The following is a 21,698-nucleotide window of genomic DNA, read 5'->3' as shown; positions in this document are numbered from 1 at the left end:
AATAATCAGGTACTGGTATTTGTATGGTTCGGGATCCACTTAATACTGTATGAACGTACCAGGAGACCTTAGTGGCAAAGCTGCACATTATACCACATTTATTTTACGCATTATTTATCTCGCATTAAGTATTTGAAACCTTGCTAAAAAGTAAACTATCAATTGCAGGCGTTAACGATTTTTTCATGTTTTTTAATTATTTTATGTTTTAGTGGATGGGATTTTAATTAATTATGTCCATACCTTCTTATATAGTATATATGTAAGTTAATAAATAAATCAGACATTACATGGTGTCTTACATTATAAAGTGGTCTACGATTAACGCGTCATCTCCAATATGAAGGAAACAAAATTTTTCCGGACATTCAGTGATATAAAAATCAGTAAAACTACGTTTCGAGATCTGCAATCTGATTTCTTCTTCAGGTAAATAACTAGGCTAAATTGGTATGATTTGTTTATTTTAGCCTAGTTTGTAATTATGTTTTAGGTTAGTTATTTACCTGAAGAAGAGGTCAGATTGCAGATCTCGAAACGTACTGTTACTGATTTTTTGGTAAATGTCCGGAAAAAATCCTGTTTCCTTCACAATCCTTCTATCGTCATAAAAAAACTCCAAAGAATTTGCAGTGTATCTTGTAGGGTATCTGTCATTTGCACTGATTTACAGAGAAATAATTACGACATTAAAAGTTAGATTACGAGCTTTATTGTCAACTAATGTCTAATCAATCATTTGGATATACGTTCTGGAATAAATAAATCAAGTCGTATAATGTACGTATATTGTATTTTGCGCGTTAGTGATCAGGTTTTATTGCCAAGGAAACCGCTGTGAATAGTTCCACTAGTGCGCATGCGTTATAACCGCGCAGCTCGTATTGCAGCCCGGGCGTGGCGGGGTATCTGCGCGTGCGCATCGTCACGTACACGCTTTAGTAACGTGTGGGCGGGGATTAGTTTTATGTATTATAATAAACTCTTTGGCCTTACTCCTGGACAAACTTGTTTTGCCCTTTTCTATATTTAGTGCAGCACATTCCTAAGAGCCTAACCAATATTGGTTGGAAAATATTAGAATTAATGAAGTTTATCGTTGGCAAGTGGCATATTAACTGTACTTCGCCTGGAATATCACAAACACATTCCATAAATATCACAAATTATTCGGTGCTGCCGGTACTAATAAAATCTTGTACATGGTTATTTGTAGTAATAAACATTCTGTTATTATGATTTACCTATAACGTTAAATTATAGCACGTGTTTACCACTTTGCATCTTATGAGGATAACACGCACACCTTGACAAAAACAGAGTGAATAATTTATTCACAGTCGTTGTGGAAGGTCAGTCAATGATGCTGATGCTGACTGCGGTCACACCGTGGTGTCGACTTCGGTAAACAAACCCAACACCAACAATCAGCACGCCAACAATCGACTCCAGCGGTAAACAAGGCCGATGGCGCAGTTGCAATAATACCAGTTGCTTGTAGAAGACGCTGCACTGAGAGATGATCGATCTTCCTTTGTCATTGATGTAACAATACCGGTGACACATATCGACGCAATAATGGCTGGAATCTCTGTAATTGTCACATCTTGGAAGACATTCCTACATAGGATGTACTTGGTAGCAATCTAATGCTTTTGACTGTGATACAATATACGATAATGCGGTGTGAGACTCACTGCTAGTAAAATTATGTTACTTTCATTTATCATCCCATTCATGAAATTGTATATTTCTTTATACGACCTTTCTGGAAAATACTAGTTTTGTTGACTGTTGCACCCCAGAAGACGCTTCTCCAATCTGCTGCATTGGTTGACTTCGGTCGACTTCGCCTTTTGAACAACAAAAGTTGTAAATCGGCATATGTTGCTTTATTAATTGGACACATCTTCCTCAGTAAATCACATGTTTCCCAAGTCTGCTAATTCGATGATCGGAAGCTTTTTAGTGATAAACACACATTGTCGAATTGTACTAACGTTCATCAATTCACTGGGGTTCATCTATTAGCAAGATCAGATACACGACTGTAGACAGTCTTATTACCTGGTGCATGTGTTCTTTGCCAAAGATTGTTAACGCACTACAATATTGTGCAAATGAATTCACACTGCCGCACGTATTATAGTTTTGAAAGGTAATGGACTAAGCTCCGAGATGAGGGTACTGAGTAGTCTACCCTATAGAATTCGTCTGTATAAATGCAACCTACGACCTTTCACACAAAGTTCACTTAAATTGCCTAGTGAGTATTGAGCTTTTCCGAGACTCATAAAATATTCAAGTGAACGAGTCCTAAAACGGGGTCTATTGTACCGAGATGAACGACTCCGCCCTGAGCTCGGTGTCTATCTACATGACAATCGCCCTTTAGTCGCTCTCGTCTCGGCAGGTCCGAGGCATTTCATTTCCATCCATTCCTCGCAGCCACTCCGGCATTCTTGGCCCATTGTTGGGCGCGGGGCATTCTTGGACCGGGGTAATTCGACTGCCGCGGCCTTACCGAACCTGTGTCAATATGACAATGTAAAGTTGGCAACACTTTGGAAAAACTGTCTTGTTAAAGTCAAACTTAAAGTGCAACTATCAGAATGTACGCTATATTCATTCATTGTTTTACTTATTTCCAAACAATACATAAATAAATTTGACTTACAAAAAATGTAACAAGAAAAATGAAATGATTCCTGCAGAGACTCCACGTCTGTGTGCACGATTAGAGTTCTTTAGTCCGTCCAGCAGCACTGATCGACATAATTCTATACGTTGTTAGCATAAATTAAAATAGTTAAGAACAATGATTAGAGTATTGTATTGTTCAATAAACAACAATAACCGCCGCCTTAGCGTAGGTGATGGTGCGACTTTCCAACTGAGAGGTCACGGGTTCGATTTCCGATAAAGCCAAAAAGTATTTGTAAAGGGCTTTCCTGTAATATCCGTTGGTATAATTGAATAAAATGATAAGGGGTGAAGAAAGGACTCCCCAAACATTAAATTCACCTTGTTAATTGAAACTTACGTTGTGACAATTCCACTAGCCAATGTGGAAATTAACGTAATATGAAAAAGAATAAACCGAATATTACGTAAACAAAAAATAACTTATATAAACAAATAAAACAATCATGTGATTGGAAAGTTCCTTTAACAAATTTAATGTTAAAATTTAAACATGTTGAAATGTTAAGATTTATGAAATTGGTCGAAGATTTCATAAATCTTGGGTATTAATAAATAAATAAATAAAATAAAATAAATAACGTCTTTATTTGAAGCGATTTTTAACATTACATTGTTGTTTTTCAAAATAACTTAAGTCCTACATTTTCAATCAAGGCACATACAAATCTATCTATCATCATCCGAGAAATACAAAATCAAACTAATCAAACCGATAATACATTACATTAAACAGCTATTTAGGGGTGAAACACTCCTCCTCCAAAGCCAGTCTGAGATTGTTATTAAACGAGGAATATCCATAAGCCTTTAGACTGTGAGGGACGCCAAAGTATCGAAATCCATTCCTCCCCATCTCCAGCCTGACCCTGGGCACCTCCAGCATGGCGTCCTGCCGAGTGTGACAGTCCCTAATCTCAGCCCGGGTCTGTAGCATCCCCCTGAGGTAAGAGGGTTTTCCCGTCAGCAACACCTTGTGAACAAGGCAAGCCACCTGAAGTTTGAAAATGCACTTTATCGGAAGGATCCTTGCTGTACGGCGATACTGGCTAACGTGATCAAATTTTCTCTGGCCGTACACAAATCTTACAGCAGAGTTCTGTAACCTATCAATCAGGACCGTACCCTCAAGGGTCAATATTTCCCCAAATACAGGAAGAGCACAAACAATAAGTGGGAAAACCACAGCTTTGACTATCTTAAGTTTCACTTCCTCCTGGAGTAACCCCTTAAACCTAAACAATACTCTTAACCTATTCATTACACCACGATATTTTGAACATGGTTCAAATGCTTGTTCAAAGTAACGCCAAGTATTTTTACTGTGTCCGAAACCTGCAAAGGAACACCTCCCAAGGGTCCATTACTAAGAAAGTCTGCGTTTGAAGAGGGGTAAAAATTAACAAGTGAACACTTTCTTGGATTCATTCTTGGTATTCTATGAAAACACTAACTCAATCTACTTTTCATTTAGGAAATTTGGGTTGTGGGGTGTTAGTTCTGAAGTGAGAGGTAGGACAAGACCAGCTATCGCCGTCTCGGGGCGATTTGGCAGTCCCGGACACACATGGTGGGAGAAATCGATCCAGTATCAAGAACTACAACCGATTGACAATCGCAGTTCATTAGCTCGACAATCGTGAGAGCGACTTGTGATTTTCCACCATAGCGTGTGTACAGAGAGACAGAGGGAGAGACAGAGAGAGATCATTGTAGCAGACTTCAATTGTCGGATCATCTCGGGCTGAACACAATCTCTGCTTCTCCTAACTTTCACCTTTGTCTTTACGGTGGATGTACATTGTACCTGTACATACATACCGTAGTGCGATCTCGTTCTGCTCACAATACCTGCTCAGAGTGTTACGTAACCATTCACGGTATCTCTGTTTATCCAACTGTCCACTTTGTAGCTCTCTGCAGTTACCTCTCTATATGAACATCATCACACCTTGTCACAGTTCGTATGTAATAATACAAGTCACTGTAAGTATGTCACTCTTACAAAACTGGCCAAAATTGTTACTGTAAAAGGCTGTAAACCCACCTAGAGTGATCAAGTTGTAATATCTTTAGAAAAAGTTTATTGAAAGTCTGTGAATATGAAATTAAAGCAATTAATCCAAACAAACTATCAAATATACCAAACTAATTTTGCGACGATGAATAAAGCTTACCTTGACGCATATATTTACGTACGTGTACTTCAGACAAGGATCCCAAAATTAAAACAACCATTAATTTTTTCTTTGCAATATGTTTTTGGTTATAATAATTACATATATAACAGATGGGTTTTCTCACGGATTTAGGAGATCTAGGAATGTAACTAATGGAATGTAACGTATAGTGGTTATGTAACCACACTATGAGCATCCATGCATAAGTCTTCCTCGATTTGCAATAGTGAAGGTAACAGTTATTTATTATTCTAACTGGAGGATTTATTTTCTTATTTAACATAATCTAGGATGGAAACGTGTAGTGTTTAATGTACTGTTGGTTTTTGCTGACTTAATTATCGTCAGTATGGTAAAGCAACTCAATTACGATTTAACCCATTCACATGTCTATTCCACGATGCGATTTAATCAATTATAAAAAGGTAGAATCTTCAATAACTCTATAATCAATTCAGTGAAACTATCGATTTAGTGAAAACAAATGTTTTAGTTCCAAAAACACGGATTCAGTATGTATTTAGTGATTCTTTTTCCAATATTCAGCGAAGCTATGATTTATTCAGAGATTGTATAACTCTTTATTGTATTTAGTGATATTATTTCCAATAATCAGTGAGGCTATGATTCACTCAGGGATTGTATAACTCTTTATTGTATTTAGTGATACTATTTCCAATATTCAGTGAGGCTATGATTCATTCAGAGATTCTATAACTGTTTCGTACTTAGTGATACTATTGCCAATATTCAGCGAGTCTATGATTCATAAAGAGATTGTATAACCCTGTATTGTATTTAGTGATGCTGTAATCAATTAGGTGGTGTTATAATTTATACAGTGCAGTTACAACCCACTTAGCAGTGCCTTTGTAATCTAGTCAGCACTGCCATCAATTGGATGGATGTGCCAATCGTCCGTGCATCATAATCTGGTACTGAGACAGCATCAGCGACGTACCACGATAATTTCGGCCGGGGTATTGGCAACACTATTCCTTCCGGGTGTGTGAGTTTTTTTCGACCTGGAGAAGAGCTTATCAACTTAAAAGTGATAAGTTTTTGGTGGATTTTGTGAAATTCTTTTTTTTTAATTTTCTTTATTAGTCGAAAGGTTTTTACAGTTGATTTATACAAACATATGTTACATAACTGCACATGAATTTGCACATTGAATCGAAACCGAAGATTTCATCAGGCGACTCCACAAAAAAAGGACAGTTTTGTTTTGTGGAGTCACCTGATTAAACCCTTGGTTTCGAAAGGCCTCGTCCAAAAATAAACCCTATTGGAAAGTATTGTTTTATTAACATGTAGTACTCCTATCAACCACATAAACTATAATTCAAACTAACATTCAATTTGAAGGGACGATGATATACCGTACCTGGCCTACATGTCATGTATTACAATGTAAACACTACGGCAAATAATATTACTGCAGCATAATAGCGCTGCTCGTAAAACATTATCTCGCCTACACTATTTTATTTTTTCAACTTCCCGGATAATAAAATGCAATCTTCGAAGTAAGTAATTTTAATGGATGTATTGAAATAAAATTAATATATTATGTTTTTCAGTGTATTTATCTGTGGAGGAATTGAATTTAATCATGGAGAATTATAAATGGTCCGTAAATGAATTCACTTCTATTTCTACAATTACAATAAATTAATAAATTATATTTAATGAATGCAGTTGTAATCTAGGTGTCCTGAACTAAATGAGTTGTAGATTATGATAATTGACTTATTGTAAACAATGTTCAGTAACCGGCTAGACAAGGCAGCTCACCTCAACCTGACGTGTCATGACTATACTTCAATGTTAAACAGCTGATCGTAACACCGCTTGCATTGATCGGCAAGTTGAATAAACTTCCAACAATTGCGACACAACAATCCTGCTGACTGACCCCAGTCACCGATCTGTAGCTTCGTGTTGTCTTTCGTTGCACCCATCCTTTAAAGGCCGAATATACTTCGCTAAGAAAAGATGCCCTAAATGCATGCAACACTTAATTGGAAAAGGAAACTGGATTATCCGGACATTTGCCATCGCATCGTTCAGTGATACAATACAATCAGTAACACTACGTTCGAGATCTGCAATCTGACCTCCTCTTCAGGGTTCTATTTGGTTGGCCGATGAGTGCAGACCTACTGTGACCTGTATTCTGTTGTTCAGTTTTAATAAATAGTGTTTAGTTTTTATTAAGTGCATATCTTAGAGTTAGCGTGCAGGTATAGACACACGACATGGCTGTTGTGGTTCCTGACTTATGCGTGTCACAACGCTCGGGTATGTTTGATTTCTTTACACAAATTTAACACAAAGAGCACTTTTGCATTCATCAAGAATTTGTTCATTTGTCGTCAGAAAATCCAAATCTCCTACTTTGAAACGTAGTTAAAAAATGAAAAGGCATTAAAGTTATGAGCTCTTGAGAACGATTTCAGGTATCTGTACGCAATCAGAATTTCCGCAGTGTCCGTTACTATGGTGTTAACTTTCAAATATACCGTCTAACTGTAACAGCGTATCTCTGAAAGGTTCATCAGAAATGAGTGAGTCACGCAGCTTATTTACCGGCCGAGTGACGCAGCAGGCAGTAGGCAGTAGGCCTAGCTGGGACTGTAGACGGGAATAGCAACGTCCACGTCGGGCTTCCTGTTATTGTATCAGTTTCTGTTACATGACAACAGAGTGCTGTGTCACGCAGGTTTGGCACAGCGAGATATACAGACCCGAGTGACGCAGCAGGCAGTAGGCAGTAGGCCTAGCTGGGACTGTAGACGGGAATAGCAACGTCCACGTCGGGCTTCCTGTTATTGTATCAGTTTCTGTTACATGACAACAGAGTGCTGTGTCACGCAGGTTTGGCACAGCGAGATATACAGACCGAGTGACGCAGCAGGCAGTAGGCAGTAGGCCTAGCTGGGACTGTAGACGGGAATAGCAACGTCCACGTCGGGCTTCCTGTTATTGTATCAGTTTCTGTTACATGACAACAGAGTGCTGTGTCACGCAGGTTTGGCACAGCGAGATATACAGACTGAGTGACGCAGCAGGCAGTAGGCAGTAGGCCTAGCTGGGACTGTAGACGGGAATAGCAACGTCCACGTCGGGCTTCCTGTTATTGTATCAGTTTCTGTTACATGACAACAGAGGGCTGAGTCTCTATTGGCATTATCTTCCTCTTTTTCTAAGTCGAGAAAACAACATTTTTGAGAGGCATTGAATATTTTAAAGGCATATTATTTATCTAATGTTTCCCTCTAGGCTCACAAAATGGTTTATTTCTCTAAATCGGTCACTTCGGACATCACATCTGAGGCGATTAGAATTTTGTGAAAAATGTTCGCACAGTCCTCCAAAATGATTGTAGGACTGTAGGTCCACGCCTAGTTTGACGAGGGTAGCTGACGTCACTTTTCTGCAGGGTAGGACACAGGTTAGTCGGCGTGGACTAACTGTCCTACTTTTCAAAACTGACCTGGCCGTGCATTAGTTTTTCTACCTGCACGTATTCTTTATTTTGGTCAGTGATGCTTCCACTACATTCGCACAGCGTACTGCTAAAGCAGCAAATATTAACAACAGTTTACTCAAGCTATCACATATGAAGTGGATTACTAATAGGGATTATATCTTAACGAATTCCATATAGCATTATATTACTATCTGATTAATTTGGTTGGCATTGTCCTAATGAATCATAAACATCTACAGTAAGTTTGTATTAGTTATTCCTTATATTGGACCATCGTTTGTATAATACTGTATATACCAGTAGACACTATAATCGTTACAGACATTCTTAAGTTAGAAATGGCGTAACTAACCTGACTTTATTTTATGTATATAATTTCGTTTCATTCTTTTTGCAGCTGTCTTATGTAGTGTACTGAAAATTATTTAGCAGATATAGAGTTTAGATCTCGAAACATCCATTCAAGTGCTGCAGTGTGAGTACGACGATCCCTTATCAACCCCTCGTCAAAAGAAACCCGTGAGTCGGACAGTGGGTCCCAGGCCGGGACCGTGGACCTACTGTCCACCCCTTAAGAAGTAGGTAAGAAATGCTTCCGGCAGTTTTATGACGTGGACCTACAATCCGTTTACCCTCCAAAATAGTGTTGGGAAATCTGTAGTTGAAATTTTTGGAAATTCTATAATTAACAAGAACTGCCACTGACACTATTTGCGTACTTCTATTCGAACTAAATGTGAAAGTTAAAGTTTGTATAAGAACTCTCTTGTTTTATCGTAAGGGTATATAAAGGTCTGACTATCTTGCAAACTCAACTGATATAACACGACATATGTGCTGTAGCTGGCGACGACACAGTCCAGCCTGAGATGTGATAGGGCGGAGTGTACTTGAAGCCCCGGGTCGGCACTCGTTACTTGAAAGGGAGCAACGACAGAATGGAAGAGCTTATCAGAGGAGCTGCCAACCGCAGCTAGCCCACATCCCCGTCCGTGTACAGCGTAGATAGCCTTTTACAGCAAGTCTAGCAGACGAGGCAATATGGATACGTTACATTTTTACGCAATATACGTGAACATTTGGAAAGTATACAAAATTTCCTGGTGCTTACTTTTGAAACCAACATTCTAAATGTATATGTTTTAAAACATTGGCTATAAAGTACCATGCGAAAAATAAAAAATGTGTGGGAGGAATAAATTTTCTACTATAATATCTGCGCGTTTAGGCCTCGGAAGTCATGCAGAGGTAAATTGTAAATCGGTCGTTGTTTGTTGTACTTGGATGCGATGTTTTATATTTGTTTCTTGCTAATTCGATTCAAGCTTGCAGAAGGAATTGTCACATTCTGCTCTAACATTTTCCGAGCATGAATGAAGAAATCGCGATCATCTGCAAAGTTCCATATTACTAAATACGGTATGCCTAAAGTATGTAATGTTACACCAGCGCGACTTGAAACTCGTGAAGGGGCGCGACGTGTGGAGGCTGGTGTATTTATCAACGTCACCCCCTTCCACCCCCGCCACCCCACTCTTATCACCGGGGATGTGGCGTTGATAACAAAAACAAATGTGTTCGACTCCCACCCCCTCCCGCCCACCAGTGCCGCGGGGGCGCGCAGACCATCACTCACAGATTCTGGCGGCGTAAAATGTCGTCCGTTATAACGCATTTGTAACAGATTCGGTCCCGGTGTTTTGGTATGTAACTCTAAAATTATCATGGTTTACGAATTAATGGTTTTAAAACCAATACTTACAATCCCTTGTATGCGCACCAGCCTCTGTATATCAGAATAATTATCATTAGGACCTGCAAGAAAATCCCGAACTATCATAGTGCGATTAGGTTTTGGATAACTTCCTCCATAAGGACAGGAATTTTTTACTTTTCGACAACTTTCATAAATTAAATTTTAGACGCATTTTATATTAGTAAATTACAATTTTAACACAAAAAATTACAACAATTTAATACAATAATTAGTCAATTAAATTTGTATATTATGTTATATTAAAAATAACACATATCGCAATATGATTTAAGTCATAAACATTGATGTATGTAGGATAAAATTCGGAAAAGCGAACTTCACACGTCTGAACCTTACTTATTAAAGGCAGCGGAGATATTTTCACACCTTCGCTCCAATTAAGCGGCCTTTTCGTCCTTTTCACATCCCCCAATTAGAGAGTGTGTGAAGCACATTTCAGCGCGTCAAGAGTGTGGATAAAGTGCAGTGAAGTGTGAGGGTTATACGAGAGGGGTTACTAGGTCAGCAGTAGCTGCAGCGGCAGCAGTCGGTGTCAGTTACATCACACTGGAGTAGTGTCTCAGACGTGACAGTGAGACTCTGACGTAGCAATAACAACATAGTAACATTACTTGACTACATACCGTGGTCGTTACTAGGTCAGCAGTAGCTGCAGCAGCAGCAGCAGTCGGTGTCAGTTACATCACACTGGAGTAGTGTCTCAGACGTGACAGTGAGACTCTGACGTAGCAATACCAACATAGTAACATTACTTGACTACATACCGTGGTCGTTACTAGGTCAGCAGTAGCTGCAGCGGCAGCAGTCGGTGTCAGTTACATCACACTGGAGTAGTCTCTCAGACGTGACAGTGAGACTCTGACGTAGCAATAACCAACATAGTAACATTACTTGACTACATACCGTGGTCGTTACTAGGTCTGCAGTAGCTGCAGCAGCAGTCGGTCGGTGTCAGTTACATCACACTGGAGTAGTCTCTCAGACGTGACAGTGAGACTCTGACGTAGCAATACCAACATAGTAACATTACTTGACTACATACCGTGGTCGTTACTAGGTCAGCAGTAGCTGCAGCGGCAGCAGTCGGTGTCAGTTACATCACACTGGAGTAGTGTCTCAGACGTGACAGTGAGACTCAGACGTAGCAATACCAACATAGTAACATTACTTGACTACATACCGTGGTCGTTACTAGGTCAGAAGTAGCTGCAGCAGCAGCAGTCGGTGTCAGTTACATCACACTGGAGTAGTGTCTCAGACGTGACAGTGAGACTCAGACGTAGCAATACCAACATAGTAACATTACTTGACTACATACCGTGGTCGTTACTAGGTCAGCAGTAGCTGCAGCAGCAGCAGTCGGTGTCAGTTACATCACACTGGAGTAGTGTCTCAGACGTGACAGTGAGACTCTGACGTAGCAATACCAACATAGTAACATTACTTGACTACATACCGTGGTCGTTACTAGGTCAGCAGTAGCTGCAGCAGCAGTCGGTGTCAGTTACATCACACTGGAGTAGTGTCTCAGACGTGACAGTGAGACTCTGACGTAGCAATAACAACATAGTAACATTACTTGACTACATACCGTGGTCGTTTACTAGGTCAGCAGTAGCTGCAGCAGCAGCAGTCGGTGTCAGTTACATCACACTGGAGTAGCCTCTCAGACGTGACAGTGAGACTCTGACGTAGCAATAACAACATAGTAACATTACTTGACTACATACTGTGGTCGTTACTAGGTCAGCAGTAGCTGCAGCAGCAGCAGTCGGTGTCAGTTACATCACACTGGAGTAGTGTCTCAGACGTGACAGTGAGACTGTGACGTAGCAATAACAACATAGTAACATTACTTGACTACATACCGTGGTCGTTACTAGGTCAGCAGTAGCTGCAGCAGCAGTCGGTGTCAGTTACATCACACTGGAGTAGTGTCTCAGACGTGACAGTGAGACTCTGACGTAGCAATAACAACATAGTAACATTACTTGACTACATACTGTGGTCTTTACTAGGTCAGCAGTAGCTGCAGCAGCAGCAGTCGGTGTCAGTTACATCACACTGGGGTAGCCTCTCAGACGTGACAGTGAGACTCTGACGTAGCAATAACAACATAGTAACATTACTTGACTACATACTGTGGTCGTTACTAGGTCAGCAGTAGCTGCAGCAGCAGCAGTCGGTGTCAGTTACATCACACTGTAGTAGTCTCTCAGACGTGACAGTGAGACTCTGACGTAGCAATAACAACATAGTAACATTACTTGATAAGCATATATTTATATTCACTGTTTATCACTTAATTAAAGTAATTATTTTACTTGTAGAATGACCTCTGTTCCAGGGTGTCACAATCACCAAAATTAATTAATATCAGCGTTTTCTTCTCTAGTCGTAGTTAAAGATCGTCATTCTAACCTTTAATAATATTAACATACTTGGTTTTTTCATTATATTTACTAAGGAACTGAGAGCTGGGAAGCGTTTAAACTTCGGACCTGAGGGAGATAATAACATTAAAAACGGAGACAATTGTAACTAATGAGCTGAAAAGATTTGATTTTGTTTACTTTTTCGTTGTGGAATTCATAAGCATCCGAACAGGTTTTCTATCCATTCTAAGATAATGCGTATATAGATATCCTTTGGTATCAAAACTGTGGTCTAATGTTTTATCTCAGAAGTAGAGCGTGATATTTCGGCACAAGACGTATATTAATAATTCGCATTTATGTTTCTTTTGAAGTGAGGATTACAAAGCAGCCAAATGAAGGAAAAGGAAGTTGCAGAAAGTTGTCCAGGCAAAGGGAGGTAAGATTTGTCGTAGATTGTGTGGACCTTGTTCTGTCATCGTCTGACCCTTGGCCCGACGTTAGCGAGGCGATCCTGCCTGTTGTGTCATCTCTAGCTAACGACCCGCCCCAACTTTACCGTCACTTCCCGCTTCGTTACCGAAGTTTTCGTCTTGTATCCTGGTTACAGTGAGTATTGCACAGTCCTTGTTCTGTCATCGTCTGACCCTTGGCCCGACGTTAGCGAGGCGATCCTGCCTGTTGTGTCATCTCTAGCTAACGACCCGACCCAACTTTACCGTCACTTCCCGCTTCGTTACCGAAGTTTTCGTCTTGTATCCTGGTTACAGTGAGTATTGCACAGTCCTTGTTCTGTCATCGTCTGACCCTTGGCCCGACGTTAGCGAGGCGATCCTGCCTGTTGTGTCATCTCTAGCTAACGACCCGCCCCAACTTTACCGTCACTTCCCGCTTCGTTACCGAAGTTTTCGTCTTGTATCCTGGTTACAGTGAGTATTGCACAGTCCTTGTTCTGTCATCGTCTGACCCTTGGCCCGACGTTAGCGAGGCGATCCTGCCTGTTGTGTCATCTCTAGCTAACGACCCGCCCCAACTTTACCGTCACTTCCCGCTTCGTTACCGAAGTTTTCGTCTTGTATCCTGGTTACAGTGAGTATTGCACAGTCCTTGTTCTGAAATCGTCTGACCCTAGGCCCGACGTTAGCGAGGCGATCCTGTCTGTTGTGTCATCTCTAGCTAACGACCCGCCCCAACTTTACCGTCACTTCCCGCTTCGTTACCGTATTTGTCGGTTAGTATCATCCTTACTGTGAGTAGATTATACAGGTTTTGTGAAACAAGCTCTCATGATTCTGTAAATTCTGTATCTTTTAGTTACTATTCGTTTTATAAAATATAGTTAATAGCCCTCTCGTTAGTTATTTAATTTTTATTACTATTTAAACTGCTGCGTAAAATACATTCATTTCTGTGGATGTTATTTTATGTGATGTTTTTTTTTATTTCTCATTAGTTATAATTAGGCTATCTGTAGCGTTATTAACGGTTTTACACAAAACGTGAGTCGTGATATTTTAATTGGCTCCATTTTCAAAAACGAATTCTACTGCCCATTGATAAGCTTTGGAGAATACCTACATATATTTCTACTCGGGTGGTTCAAAGATCTTTACGTTACTGATAGAACAAGTATTTTTATATTTGTATGGTCTTGACCCAACAATTTTAAACCCGCAAGGTTAATGAAATAGTGTCTGGAGTATAGTATAACAGAAAATATCTGTATTGTGCCAATCTCAAATAAATATTTATAATCTGTACAGGTCTATATTAACGCGATTGTAAAAGTAAAATATTTATGTAACGGGCATTACAAGTAATGTTCAAAATAAAATAACAATACCTAACCGATGAATTACAAGTAGGTACAACTTGCATATCCATTGGTACGATGTAAAACAATAATTACAGTTATGCAAAGAAAACAAGAATGAGCAATAAGAGAAATAAATAAAGGAGAAAACAACAAAAGGAAGGACAACAGTAACGTTTAATTAAAGCTATGTTACAACATGTAGAGAGGTCCCGCGCAGTTATGTACCACTGTAGACCGACCACTGTAACAATAACGGCGGGAGCGAGCTGAACTGTGGGGGTGCGCTTTACAATAAACAACCCAAGTCGACAAGTAGAACTTCTTCCCCAGTTGGCACCTTGTCAAGCGCTCCCTGTACTTGCTGCGTCCGGCCGTTGTATTTGTTATTCCCTCTTTTTTCATTTTTGCTCACGTCTTAATTTTTACCGACACATAAAGTGAAACAGGATCTTGTACCGTTATTTAGTTGTATTTTATATAATACATATTTTCGCAACCCTGTTACACGTTACTGGTTAATATAAGTTATATCCGATGTTCTTGGAACTAAATTCTTGGCGGATTAACAACCTAATTAATGTTTTTAGCTGCCGTGCAACACCTCGCGCGCCTCGTCCGTAAGTAAAATTTATATTTTCGTATTATTAGCCCTTTCATGCGAGGCATCTAATTTTGAATGTAATATAAAGTAGAGTTGTAAATAGTAAAGTCACTTACCTTGGTTGATGTTTTATTTGGCAAATTGATATTGATAATAGTGTGATGTCCTTCTGACGAGACCACGTTGTCACGAATCTTAAGTTGTCTCGATAAATGGCTAATACCTTCGTGATTTTGTTTTAGGCGAGGTTATCTTCGAGTCTCTGATTTTAACTTCGTGTCTCTGAGTTTGATTCTAACTATGAGTACAATTTTTAGTCCACTAATCTTCACTTTTTTCCGACTACAGCTGCAATGTCGAGCCAAGATGTTGACGCCCGCGCTTAAGAAAGTTTAAATAATTATTAAGTTCGTATGCAAAATTCCCATAGAACACCGGGACCATTAGGCCCATCTCCGTGATATCATTTAGTTCTTGTCACTTTATTTGGCAGCAACGGGCAATACATTATTTTACTTTTAACGGCTAGAAGCGGCGATTTTATATTTATTTGCCACAATTAAACGTATACGTAAACTTTACAAATCGAGTATTCATTACTACAACCTCAGCAGTATCCAATCCCATGTGTTTCGTCCATTCTCTTATGTAAATTCGTCAGAACACTAAACATTATATAGAATTCCTAGTATTATCGATGATCCGTTTAGACGGTGTCTTGGCTCTGACAATCGATTCAGTGGTGGAGAGGTTTTATTGGCGTCGGCTCCCGATAATTCTCGTCCGTACGACCATCTCGCGCTGTTTCCGCCACGGTTGGCATCACTGGCATCTTACAAATCGCCTCATTAGCGTTTGATTGGACGCCGCGCGTGGTCGAGTGTTGACAAATGTACTCTCGGCGCAGATTAACCGTGAGCGAGCTATGTCGCTATTTCACTAATCAGACCGTAACTTGTCCGTCGCCAAGTTTTTACGCCCATAGCTCAATTCACGACGATGTAGGTTCGTCGTTTCTCGTGCCCAGTATAAATCATTATACTGTGTGTAACTCTTGTCTGAGTCTGTATTCATGTGGTTCGGATCCCTGTTTATCGGTAAGTGTACGATTATTAGATTCTTGCGAGTAACAGTCGACCCTCCATTCAATCCTTCACTATTCGTGAAAAAATAACGCTAAATATACATCATAGCAATTGTTTTTATGCTAACCAAAGATTTGGCCGTTGTTTGAACGTGCATAGTTAGTTTGCTAGTGAAACTGATTAACTACTGCATTTTCATTTACAAGCTATCGAAGTACCCGAGTGATGTTGCTGTTTAACGTCAATTACTTTTATATTTATTTATTTATCTCCCCCGTTCACGTGCGTCACTGGGAAATAACTCTTTCTTAATATAAATACTGGCCATACATAAATTTGATATCGTATTTTATTCTCTAATATTGGTTTTCAATTTTGAGGGTCGTATTTTTAAACTGGAATGGTTTATTTAACTGTATTCAAAACCATTAAGCACGAAAATTAGTTCTTTTCCTGGTTAGCGAACGTCATTATTATCTCAATGACTTCCTTTAAAACGCGACTTATATATACAAACAATAAACATTTTCAACTTTTAGGGTATCAACATCGATTTACCTTTAACGTATCGCTGAGCAACAACTGTTGTCATGTGGTTCTTGATACTTCCTCGACGATGATTTTAAAGGAAGCTGCACATTTTCTCTTGCTGGGTGGAAAATTACATGGTTTGAGACACCGAAGGAAGTAATAATATTGTGGCAGTAACACGTCGCAAGTAGCCTATACTTATATCGTGTACGATAGTTTAGCGCTGCACAGCGGAGTACGACAATTACGTGTTGGAATGTTGCCCAAACTGGCTGAAATTACAACTGGCCGACAAGTAAAGTTATGCACAGTGAGAGCTAATCAGTGTAGGTCGCTCACGTTGTAAGAGAATTTGTCACGCAAGTTCCTTGTTGTCGACTACCGGTTATGTAATAAATATTCATCGTTAAGCTTACGGCTTGTTAAAATGACATTATAAAGGAACAGGCTCCGTGGCGTGTGTTCATGTTTAACGTGGCGACAGGACGGTGTTCACTTGTATACATGTATGTGTTACTGTAGGTAGTATTGTACAAAATTGACCTTTTGAGTTTGGAAAATTTTTACATAACTTGACCCCCGGATCTTAATACCGCCACCCTTCGGTGTTTTTGTGTGTTACATATAACACGCCTTGTACAAAGTATAACTGTCTCAAAACTATCCCAAACTAGACGAAACCTTGTTCAAAAATGTCTCTTGCATATATCTCGCCTTGACAAGCTTAGCACGTCAGCGTGGTAGCCGTTTACACCTTCAAGAAAATCCATAACAATGTTACTTATGGACCCAGAGAAGAAACAAAAGTCTTAAGAAGTACATTTATAATATCAGAATATGTCACAAAACCTATCTCTGAGTTGGAAGGGCTATTTAAGTATGCGTCTCATTATTTACATTTGAAGCCGCTAAGAACAATTTCAAATGACCAAGAGAGACAGAACCGTACTTGAACAGTGGGTCCTTTATATACTATCTCAATCCTGTAGTAAGCGAACCAAAAGATAAATGTTTTAAACTGATGTGAAATTGTTAGCTTTGTTTTCCATGTCCATGGTTCGTTCATCCATTCCCAACAAATGTCTCAGCCTCTCAATATCTCTTGATTTTGCGAAGCGTATTGATAATTCAAGTACAGAATACGAACTAAGTAATACAACAACAAGTCTTGTTTCCGGGTTCAAAATTTGTTGATTTTTTAAAAAGTTTGTATTGGGACTTTCTTTAGTTTGTATTAAAAAAGAAAAGTTATTTCGTTGGTTTTAGTTTCAAGAAGTGTTATATGGATTTTGGATTACTTGATACTTGAATTCCAATAACTCGTTATATAACACGTGGGCCGTATGCCAGGAGCCGCAGTGCGGGGACGAGAGGGCTTGTTTACAGAGTGGCAGTCGACATTTCACTGGATGCCTGATGTCTCTCATCACATTCCGCCTGCAGCCAGGGCCAGAGAGTTGCACGCGGCTAACCTACATACAACCTGCCCGTCCTTCTGTCTGTTTGGGTCGGATATTCTGGGTTTCGCATCGGAACTCGCTCTTCAAGATGTCTATCTGCCTCGTCTTATTCCTGTGATAGACACAACTCACTCCAGCAAACGACCCACCCCCTTCCTCCTAGGTCCTAGGAACCTCTCAGGTGTCAGTACACCTTTCTCTAACCTCCTGTGGTACTGACTTACTGGCCCACTATAAAGAGCCTAACCGCTTCCTGCAATATTAGAAAATTGAAATTGGATACAATTAGTCAGAAAGGTCACTTTTGACTGCTCTAACTAACTAACTAGTGCAGTATTTTCCAAGGCAGGATTCGGGGAAACCCAGAATTATTAGCTCGAATCAGACATTTAAATCGTCAACCGTGTAGACCTTTCGATAGCGGCCAAACCAAAGTTCTTAGCTCGAATCTGACGGCAGATTCGATAAAGAGAATTAAATTTCCTACAAAAAGTTCTAGTAATATGTTGTCGAATCTCCACAATGGTTAAGCCACAAAACGCCCTCAAAGTAAAAGCATTCGTTAAATCAAGAAAAGTAAATAAACTAGGTATATTAGAAAACAAATAGAAAAATGATTTATTTCCAAAAACATATACACCTATATAATAGATTGATAAATTGTTGAACTCCTTGGCACACCTCCTCTTAGAATTCAACTCGTCACCAAATTAATCTTATCCCCGAATTTGGTCAACACCCCTCTTAGGCGACTGAGGGCGTTGGTCGTCCCTGCGAGCGAAAGGCTAGTCCTTTATGTGACATCGTTTATGCTATTAGGTTAACTAATCATAGCTCAGAGTGGGTTCTGGATGGTGTCATTTCTGTCTAAGTTGACAGAAACACAATAGCAAATTTTGCGATATTCTAGACCCCACCCCAGGGGGTGTAAGCAGGGTGTAGTGCAGAGTAGATCAGATCTCCACTCTGCCCAGAGACAGATTCTCGGTGAAGGTGGTGAGGCTGGCCCGAAAGGGAAAGTCGACCCGGAAGTCAGTCCAGGTCCGGATAAGAGAAGGTCGCGCTTTCCTATCCAACCCATTGCAGGCTTCTTGACATCCAAAGGTTCCAAGGCTCACGAGTAGACCCTAGTTATCGTCACTTTGGTGAAAATGGTGTTCCGAAGGGTTCTCTTGGATCGTCTAGAATCCGGCGATGGCCTTGGTAGCCAAATACCTTGAAGATAACCAAATAGTGTGGTCATTTAATAACTTCAGTGGCAGAACAACTGTGGTAAAATAACTACTAATTAGCCGTTACAGTATTGGTAGAGTGCATACTAAGCTTGCATAACATAATAACTAATGGTTAGAGGTAAAGACAACGATAATAGATGGACAGGAGAACAAACGAGCTCGTTGCCGCCACACTCGCTGTCCTCAGTCGTCGCCAGGACAAATGGTAAAGGGAAATGTCAACAGTAAAAGCGCACTTGGCCGTCATTTCGGTCAGAATGTCGCCATTTGATTGATGAAACAACAGCTTGAACGTTTTTCGTAAACATCATTTCTCTCTGGGCTTTGTTGGGTCAGTGTCCGATTCCGGGAAATCACGGGAATTATTCCGGGAACCATCGCAACATTTTACCCTGGCATATTGAGACCTGAGATAGTTTTTCTTTTTAATTTCACAATGTTCTGTAAATTAATTTAACATCCGTATATCATAGATCGAATTTAATATTAAAACTGGACATAGTTTGTATATTGATGACTCCTCGATAATTAGTACTCCTCGAACAAGTATTTATTAATTTTCCCCTACACAGGATATTTAATTTTTTATACCATCACAAGTGTGTCTATTAAGGAGATTAAAAGGACACACAATACTTTACAGTGGGAGGTGGTCACACCTATAAATCCTAATGTAATCGGTACAGGAAGACAAGTGTAACCCACACACGTCGTATGTTGAATGGGTTATTTGTTATGAATGATTAACGAGTGTTTGATGGAGCCGATCCGGATAGCCGATGAATGTACAGAGTGGTCCATTCATTGGCAAGCACACATACACCTGTATAGCGGGTCGGGCCTTGGGCCGAGAACGGTACAGAATTGGCAGAGAACACCGCATTGTTAGACACATTGACCTAGGCGTGTGTGTGGGCGCTTGTGCGTGTGTGGGCCGTGTATAACCTAATACACTCGCCTGCAGTCCTGCAATGAGTCAGGGTATTGCGTCATTGCATTGATTGGTTGGACCTAAGGCGTGATATCGGTTCATAATCAATATCATCCACTAAGGTTATCCGAAAGGGAAAAAATGTGACATTATTTGATGATTTATGTTCAAAAGCTTAATAAGGCGAGTAGTTAATAGCTTCAGCTTACTGTCAAGGCTAAGGCCCATTGTCATCATGTGCTCGTTAGTAGGGTCCATCCTTGTGAGCCTGTGTGAGAGATGAAGCTATACACATTCATGTGTGATGCCCAGCAGATAACGTGGAGAAGAAATATCTTTTTATTAATTACCTACAATGTATAATATTAGGTAAGTATGTAAATTTGTCCCTCCAAACAATGCCACGGATGCTCTAACAGAAATTAAATAATTTTAACATTAATCCGGACCATTTTCGGTTGCTACATTCAAAATAAGAAAATAAAGGAAAGTACAGGTATATTTAAAATTAAACAAATTGGAGAAATTTGGTAAAAAATTTGGAAGCAATCATAATATTTGTAGGTAATTAGAGTAACCTCCCTTAAAATAAAAATAAAATTAGTGCTCTAACCTCATTTTACTCTCGGAATTGTAAAAAGGCAATTTTGTCAATTCTGTCACTCAATATATATCCCACATCTTACTGCTAAGTCTAAGTACACCCCCATGTTGCTCAGATCATGGATCAATTGATTCAATTACGATCCATCTTACAAAATTAGATTAGACGGTATTGCTGTATGGCTACTGTCTGTTGCTGAACCTTTCTCGAGACGTTTTTTTAATCGCTCAAAATTTTATAAGGTATTTATTTGATGGATCTTGACCCTTTGAACCCCAGGCGACGAAATATCGTCGCCATGGTATATGCGTTTAATACATATTTATTTGAAATCGTAAAATACTTATTTTATGAGTATTAATACATAATATTTATATGTATTTTATTAAAATACTAATTTTTTTATTTATTTATTTACTAATTTATTTATTTAGGTAATATCAGTGATTTTTGTGTTGTACGCCTAGAGGTTTTTACAAGTCGCATACTTTTATATAAAAATTCAAAAAAAAGTTTATTTTTAGAGATATCAATATAATTTTTTTTGTACATACACAAAACTAAATTTAGAAAAATAAAATGTGGGTGCCCATAGAAAATATTTCTTATTTTTTAATTAAAAAATCTTAAAATCAATTTTTTTGCCTAAAAATCTATATACATATATTTTAAAATTATTTTAATGCTGTTAAACATTTTTTTATACTTCAGACTAATCTTTTTCTGTGTATACAATTTCATTCTGGACATTTTGGTGTGTAATACAAGACAATAGCATAAAAAATAGCAAAAGTATTAATTTTTTACAAACAGTATGCAAAACAGCTGTTTCTGCTCCGGGGATTCTCGGTAGTTCTTAGGTCAAATGATTTTGGTACGTTTTTTCCACCATCAATATTTTGGT

The 21,698-nt window shown here is 39.2% G+C and overlaps 1 protein-coding gene across 3 annotated transcripts in view; it reads left to right on the top strand.

Moving 5' to 3' along the window:
- The window catches only part of LOC124360889 (growth factor receptor-bound protein 14-like), a 426,402-nt gene that overhangs the window by 115,402 nt on the left and 289,302 nt on the right, over positions 1 to 21,698 (top strand). The window lies entirely within an intron of this gene.

Source organism: Homalodisca vitripennis, chromosome 4 (assembly GCF_021130785.1).
Source record: "Homalodisca vitripennis isolate AUS2020 chromosome 4, UT_GWSS_2.1, whole genome shotgun sequence".
NCBI classification, from domain to species: Eukaryota; Metazoa; Arthropoda; class Insecta; order Hemiptera; family Cicadellidae; genus Homalodisca; species Homalodisca vitripennis.
Note: the sequence above shows the minus strand (reverse complement) of the source record. Positions and strands in the feature narration are given on the sequence as shown.